Source organism: Chionomys nivalis, chromosome 8 (assembly GCF_950005125.1).
Source record: "Chionomys nivalis chromosome 8, mChiNiv1.1, whole genome shotgun sequence".
NCBI classification, from domain to species: domain Eukaryota; kingdom Metazoa; phylum Chordata; class Mammalia; order Rodentia; family Cricetidae; genus Chionomys; species Chionomys nivalis.
The window spans coordinates 54,722,023-54,729,998 of NC_080093.1; the positions used below are offsets into that span (position 1 = coordinate 54,722,023).

General features: G+C 56.0%; 1 long non-coding RNA gene across 1 annotated transcript; it reads left to right on the forward strand.

Moving 5' to 3' along the window:
- Positions 1-769: 769 nt before the first annotated feature.
- LOC130880036 (uncharacterized) lies at positions 770-3,411 on the forward strand. Its single transcript, XR_009057587.1, has 5 exons — positions 770-2,104; positions 2,186-2,322; positions 2,405-2,530; positions 2,609-2,729; positions 2,813-3,411. It is a non-coding gene; the product is annotated as an uncharacterized LOC130880036 (long non-coding RNA).
- Positions 3,412-7,976: the final 4,565 nt, after the last annotated feature.

Here is a 7,976-nt window from a genome sequence, read left to right on the forward strand (position 1 = left end):
CTATGGGTTAGAGCCGCAGAACTCTGAACAGAGGCCAAGAGCAATGGCAAGAGGGACTGGGCATCTCTCCTGTCTTCATTCTGTCAGTAGGATGAGGAGACCCTGGTTAACTGGGGAGATGGGGGGCTAGGCAGTGAGGTCACTAATAGGATTAAACGGTACTGGTAAACCTGATGGCCAGGAAAGGGGTAGTGAGGAGCACCCAAATTAGTTGCCTCGTTTAAGCCACTGTGGAAAGACAAAGTCAGTCAAGTAAACAGAGAAAAAGACCGAGGGTTGGCCACCAGTAGACTGTTCATTCGTCTTGTGGCAGTAGGAGACCTCTGCCCCCATACTCCTGCCGTGGTCGCCTTACAAGCTCAGTGGTGAACAGCTCCAGCATGGCAAGGTGCCCGGGGCACCACTGTTCCATGAAAGGCGCCAGTGGGCTAAGAAGCTATAAGTTCTCGACCCAAAGGGAGACATTTGGGGACAATGCCAGGCCCTGTCTAAGGAATTCAAAGTGCGAGTTATGGTGAAGCTGTCTTTGGAGAATTTTCAGGACGGGTGCGGGTGCGGGGTGAGGCGAACGTGCGCTGGAACGATCCAGGGTGGAGGTGGACCCTGCGGGGGCCCCGGCAGGGCCTTGCACTGATTGGCTGACTGAGTAGGGGCGGGAATTCTGGGCGGGGCCACTCCAGTTAGAAAAAGCCCGGGCTAGAGGGCCCGAAGTACCGGGTGCGGGAGGGGGGTGGGGGGTGGGGGTGGGGGGTGATGGGGGAAACTGGGGAAGTTGGGGTGCTGGAGGAGAGGTGTGTGGGGCCGAGGAACACCTCGGCATCTGGAGTCTGGCAGGAATGGTGAAGGGCAGAGGGGCTAGCTCAGGCAGTGCAGAGGCCACGGGACCTGAGAGCCTGGGAGGAGCGTGGTGTAGCTCTCAGGCATTGTAGAGGCTGGAAGACATCGGTGTGGGGCTGAAGGGCCTGAACTAGGGTTAGTGAGGAATGGGGAGCCAGACATTCATCCCGGTCATTTTTGGTTACAGGACGTGGCGGCTGGTCGGATAAAGGGGAGCTGATGGGAAGGGTTCGACCCCAGACCTGGCAGTGGAGGTGTAGCTGGCAGCAGTGGGCAGGTGAGGACCGCCGTCTGCTGGGCAGGTGAGTCTCCTTCTTCTCTCTGGGCCTCGCTACGCTGACCTTCTAAAAGAAGGTTTAGAAAGCAGGCCGGCGAGAAGAAGTGGATGGCCTCCCAGCAGAGTGGCACAGGAGAGGCAGAACAGTTAGCAAAGGAGACATCGTCTCGGGGGGAGCCGAGACAGAACAAGGCTGGGGGACCATTGGCCACCCCGGAGTGGACAGAGCATTTAGAGGGAAGGAAGAAGAGGACGCAGGGCTGCCAGTAAAGACTGAGGCTGCTGACTCCAGGGAGGTGATAGGTGACCTTGGAGACAGTGGCAGAGGCCATGGAATCCAGCAAGAATAGAAGCATTCCAGGCTGGGGTCAAACAGGGCAGGGTGGGGTCACGAGACACAGATGGGTCCCCAGCCGCCACCACATCCCACCCACTGTAATTCATTTTGAAGCAGGTTCAAGAGTGGCTCTGGCAGGGCCTTCTGAGGCCTTTGCCAGAGCTTCGAAGGCTGGAGAGTGGGAAAGAAAGGCAGTGCGCAGGCGACATAGCAGGGTGTCATCAGGAGGGGAGTGGGGGTCTGCAGGTGTTGGACTCCAGGGGGATTTCAACAGCAAGGAGGCTGCAGTGGGTTCAGCCTGCAGATACACCATTCCCACGTGGCACTGCGGCCCAGGGACTGGCGCGGAAAGGGCCCACAGTGGACTTGGTGCACTGTATGCCCTAACCGCTCAGCCCCTGGGTCTGGCATGACAGACAGAACATTTCCAGGGGAGTCAAGGGCACAGGATGAAGCCAGACAAGGCAAGGCAGGCAGGGCAGAATGGGTGAGCTTTCTAGGGAGGGAGATTGGGGCGTAGGCAGAGCGAGGCAAAGCATCTGGGGTGGTGAGCCAGCGAGGCACTGGCCTCCAGAGTCCGTGGCCAAGGAGGGCCTTGCGGGCAGCGACGGAGCAGCGATCGGTGCGTCTGAGAGCTCGGACTGGAGACTAGGGTAAGTGTCCATCTCACCTGTGGTCACCAGTCTCCTCCCACCCCGGTACACTCTACTCATGTCTTCTTTTCTTCCCCACAGCCAGGTCTCCAGCCGGAGGTGGGTGTGCCTGCCAGTCACTGAAGGCCAGGATGACAGGTGTGGTCAAACCTGACAGAAAGATATTACATGGTCCGGTGTGACGGAGAGGACAGAAGGACAGTCATCCAGCCTTCCTGGTGAGCATCCTCCCTGCCACAGGACCAGCACCCTCAATCATCTAGCTGCCCACCCACTCACACCAGATTCTGTCATTTGCAGAACACCATGGGCTGGCGCCGTGGGGCACTGCCACAGAAGCCGTCTGTTCTTTTACTTTTCCCAAAGAGCTAACGCATCTTTGCTGCTCTCTGGATCCTTCTCCCCCTAGAACCCACAAGATGAAAGGTAAGGACTCTTTTGCCCCATGCGGGTGGGGCATGGCAGGTTGCCAAGCCCAGGGACATCATTCTTTCCCACCCACAGAAATGGTGCTACCCAGCTCATGCCTGGGCCTTGGAACCCTGGGACTCTAAGTCCGTCTAGCTCTTCAAGAATTGTTGCACTTAGAACCACTACACAACCTGCCTCAGGAATCGGCTCGAAGGTGAGCCAGGGCACCCTTCTGGAAGCTTGCCAAGTCCTCCCCACTCCTGGCCCCCACTCACTTCTCTGTTTTTCTCTATGCAGGTGAAGCTGAAGGAACAGACGGTGTTGACACCTTGAAAGAGCAGACCTACAGCACCCACCCACCCCTAAAATTCCATCTTCATGGCCAACTCTGCCCTCACCTGGGAGACCACCACCCACATCATCCCGGAACCAAGCCTCTACCCCGGGATGGATCCACCACCATCATCTCCCTCCTGTCTTTTTCTTCTTCATCCTTTCCTGCAACCTTTTGTTTCTTTCCTTTTGTTTTTTCTTTGCTTGAGAGACTCAAAGCGTCCGTGACTCTGTTTCCCCACCCTCCCCTTGAATTTAATTTGCACTAAGTCGTTTGCACTGGTTGGAGTTCCGGAGACCGCCTTGTGTCTCTCCGTGTGAATGTGTACAGGGAATGTGCGGGCCCCTTTGGCCATGCTACCCCAGTGCCTCCCTGTCACCCACTTCTGTCTGGGGGCAACTGGGTGTGGCCGTGTGCTTGAGGCCTTGCCTTCCCCTTGCCTAGTCTGGAAGCAGTTCCATCATAAAGTGTTCAACAAGCCCTACTTCATCCTTTGTCCCTCCCCACCAGGGCCTCACCAGAGGTCTTGGGTCCATCAATAAATACAGTTACAGTCATTGGTCTCAGGGAATCATGATGTCTGCGACTCACTTTGGGGGGAATTGGGAGAAATGAGGGAGGGAAGGGGGATAAAAGGGAGGGAAGAGGGATAAAAGGGATGGGTAAAGCACCCAGAATGAAGAAGATCATGAAATGGCCTCTAGGGTAGAATGGGAGATAATAGACAGGAGGGGCTTATGAAAAAGAGTGGGACCTTGGGATGGGGGACAGGAGGCACACAGGGAGGGGGCTCATGATGGGGTCTAGCACCCAGAATGAAGAAGATCATGGAATGGGGAGGGCCTCTAGGGTGGAATGGGAGATAATGGATAGGAGGGGCTTATGAAAAAGAGTGGGACCTTGGGATGGGGGACAGGAGGCACACAGGGAGGGGGCTCATGATGGGGTATAGCACCCAGAATGAAGAAGATTATGGAATGGGGAGGGCCTCTAGGGTGGAATGGGAAATAATGGATAGGAGGGGCTTATGAAAAAGTGGGACCTTGGGATGGGGGATATGAGGCACACAGGGAGGGGCTCGTGAGATGCCAAGAAGTTATGGTCTGGAAGGGGCCTGTGACTATGAAGGGTGGTCCCTGAGGAATGGGCAGAGGAGTAGATATCACAAGTGGAGAGTGGCACTGTGCCATGTGAAGACAGAGGCAGGACTGTGGGGAGGTTCCCTAAAAAGAGGGGGGCTGGGAGGTGAAGGGTATTCTTCACAATGAGAGAGATGCTGGACCCCAACCAGAAACCTCTGGATTCCACACTGCTGCTCAGCCCTGCCTGGATAACTCCCTGAGTTCTCGTACCAGCCCCAAATCCGGTGGGGTAATGTAGGTTGTAAAGTGAATCTGACTTGCAGTGGGGCTCATAAGGGGTAGACAGCCATATTTGAGGCTGGGGGGGCACAGCCACATAAGGAGGCCCATGGTTTGCCCACCGAGCTCTGTGCTGGAGCCCAGGTAGATGCATGCAGTGGTATCTTCCCTTGCTGTCTGCTGTGGGGAGGAGCTGAAGGGCCACAGCAGAGACGTAGGGTCATGCACAGGTCTGTGCGTAACTGCAGTGTAGAACATGGGGTACAATGAATACCCAAGAACATGAAGAGGTCAGAGTGTAAGGCAGGTAGATGGAGGGCTGTTCTTGGGGTCTTGCTTCCTAGGGTGCAAGCGTAACACCCCATGAGGTTGTGACTAGTGTCCTCATAGACAGCAATGGGCTGAGCTGACCCCTCTGTCTCTGAGCCTCCTACCAACCTTCTAGCTCCTAGACTCTTAGCTGTACCAATACTGGGAAGGGACTTGAAGAGCAGCTCTTAGAAATGAGGCTGGGGTCCTTGGCCCTCATCCCCCTCCGCCAGTTCCACTGCTTACAACAGTCAAAAAAAATCTCCTCCGGCTGACAAAGACCAGACAGGACTGACTGTCAGGAACACCCACCCTCTCCACCCCATACCCTCTCTGGGCAGTGGGCCAGCTCCTCCCCACCCTCACCACAAGCCTGGTCTCTTTTCTGCACCCTCCACAACCCTTCTTCTCATCATCATTTGACCCTCGAATTTGCTGGGAGGGGGACCTCTGTGGTCTCCCTGTGCTAGGACAGGGTGGTTGGGACCCACTGGACATAATTACATGTGGGTGTTTCTCTGTTCATATCCATAGAGGATTTCAAAATCTTCCAGTCAGATGATGTCCATCTTCCTAAGAACGCCCCCCCATGACTTGCCCCAGTGACAAAGTAGCCATCTACTATGTGTCACTGATGGTGGTATCTACAGCCTTTAATATAAACATCTGACCATCCAATGCTGCAAAAGCCAGGCTCAGAACAAAAGCTACCTTACCAGAGATGTCGGCTGGAATAGCTGGTCAGTGTGGCAGGTAGCCCAGGAGATGGACGTTGACCATTGGGGTAAGAGCACCCAAGAAGGCCCAGAGTCTGTCTAGAGACACAGAAAAAGAGTCACAGAGTGGAAAGGGGGGTCAGAAATGACATGAGCTGTGCCTCCTCTAGGCCCTGCTTTCCTGGTCACCTGAAAAGTCTAGCATGCTAAAACTGAGTTGTACCCAGACTTTGAGGTGTGGGGTGCTGGAATCACACGTTACCATTCTGGAGTTCTACCCAGAAGATGTTAAGACAAATTTGGGGAAATGGGGGTGCCAGTACGGCAAGGGAGGAATTGTCTGCAGTGGACGCCTCCATGCACCAATCCTGTCAGTGCGGCAGATGGTGAGGATGTTGTGGGCCAGGGTCTGTCATGGGTTTATCCACACCTCCTTTATTTAACGCAGAAGGTTCTGAAGCTGGTGTCTGGAGCCAGGAGCTCCCCTCAAGAGAACTGGTTGGAATGGGGATGTATGGGGGCAGGACCTCAAGGTGTAGGCCCCCAAATCACCGTAGCTCTGCAAACAGGTGTGCCTGTGAGTCTTGGGCCTCAAGAGCCTCGCCCAGGGGTGGGGGCTGGGAAAACAGAGGTGGCCCAGCCCCCCTCGCCCCCAGCCAGCACAGCCCCTCCATCAGCCCACGGTTTGGAATGTGTTTACCTTTAGCCCAACCCGATTTCCTGCTTTTTAGAAAAGGGGCTTAGAGAGGGCTGCTAGACAGGCTCCAAGCCTGCCACCCAAAGGCACTTTCAACCCACCCCCCCACCCCCCCACCCCCGTGCTGAGAAGCTAACAGGGGTTTGAATTTCATCCCCAAACCCCAGCCAGGGTGGGTAGTGGGGAGGGTGGGGAGGGGCTGGCTGCTCCGCGCAGCACAGCCTGGGAGGAGATGTTTCAAATCTTCATGGGGCCCAGGGTCCCCAGCACAACCCCCACCCTGCAGGCACAGAACTACAGGAGTCCTCACACACCCAACCCCCCTTCCCAGCTATGTTTCTGTGACAAGTTTAGGTTGGACAGAGACTGGAGTAGCTCATTAGAGAGTCCTTATCCGGTAGTGTGGCCACAGTTTGTCTCAGGGTTTGTCCCTGGAGCCCCATGTGCTGTGGATTAGTGTGTCTGTGTGTCTGAGGGCCACGTGGCCTCACCTATACCCCGGTCTGTGTGCTGACCAGTTAGTTGGCCAGAGGTTGGTGCTGAGGCTGAAGCTCAGGCTGAGGTTCCGTCCTTTTTCAGGATTCTCTGTGGGGGTACGTGTGGTCAAGGCCCCATGTGTGGGAACAGTGTCTCCAGGAAAGTACACCCTTGAGTCTGACTGTATTGGGCGTCTGTGGTTTCATGTCTCAGGTTGAACTGAGTAACCCAAGAGCACGTTTCAGGCAGGAATCATGGCCATGGGGGAGGGACAGCAGTCAGAATATTTGCTATCCCACTGAGTAGAGAACATTCCAATACTGTGCAGGGAAGGAGGCCTCTTAGGCCCCGAGAGGGGAGGGCTGGGGGAGCTGCAGGTCTGACTGCAGTACACCCTGTAGAATCTCAAACATGGTGTGGGACTGCAGAGGCTGGCCTCCCCCTAACCAAACTGCACAAAGGAGGGTCTCCTTTCCAGAGAAGCCACAAGGCTGGGAGTCCAGTCTAGTCGAGAGATTTATGTTGCCCTCTCCAGCCCTGCAGATCAGCATCTAACGAGAACCAGAAACTGGGCTCGAAGGCTGTCTGTCCCCTTCCAGCTTGATCCTAGCTCTTCACTTATCATTTGCGTGTGGGTGCGTATGCGTGCGTGCATGCGTAAGTGTGCGTGCGTGCGTAAGTGTGAGGGAACATGCGTGTGCGTGAGTGTGCGCGTGCTCGTGCATGCGTGTGTGTGTTTGTGTGTGTGTGTGCGTGCGTATGTCATGAGGAACTAGGACCTTCTCTAAGATTGTATGAATCTCCAGAAAGGGGAACAGAAGGTTCTGGAAGGAGTTGTGGTCAGTTCTGGCCTCCCCTCAGGCTGTTGTAGCCAGGCTGGCTCAGCAATACTACCCACCCTCTTTCTTTTCCTTTCCTTCCCTCCCCTCTCCTCTCCTCTCCTTTCTCCTCCTCCCCCCCTCTCCTGGTGACATTGTTGGCCCCTTTCCAGGGCTGAGGGGAGCCGGCGGGGGCCCTTCCTGGAAGCCCACCTGCAAAGGCTTGCTGGGAAGGGGCCTGCTCTCCCTCAGGCTCCCACCCGCCCGCAGCCGTTTCCTGGAAGCAGTCACTGTGGGTATTCTGTTCCTTGTCAGCGCGAGCCTGCAAATAAAGCAGACACTGTGCTCCTTGTCCTTAGGGAGCCCAGCTCCATCACCCCACACCTGGCAAGACAGCAGGCGGGCAGGCGGGCCACGGGGAGCAGTGTGAGGCGGGGGCTGAACCCATAAACAAGCAAAGGCGCCAAGTACAGGAGGCTCCTGCCCCCACCCTCTGTGCAACACCTCTGAGATGAGTACATGCCAAACCCCCAAAACAGCTATAGGTGCAAGAGGGAGGTCCCCAAGGATGGGACACCACGCGGACACCAGGGAGAGGCTGGTAGCAGGTCCACGGAGAGGTCAGTCCTGGGCTTCTGGCTTTGTAGATATCTTCTGCCTGAACGGGAGATCCCAAGGATCTGGGGTCACATGAGAGAGGCATCACGGGGAAGAAGGGAAGGGGCTTGGGAAAAACCATCGCCTTGAGC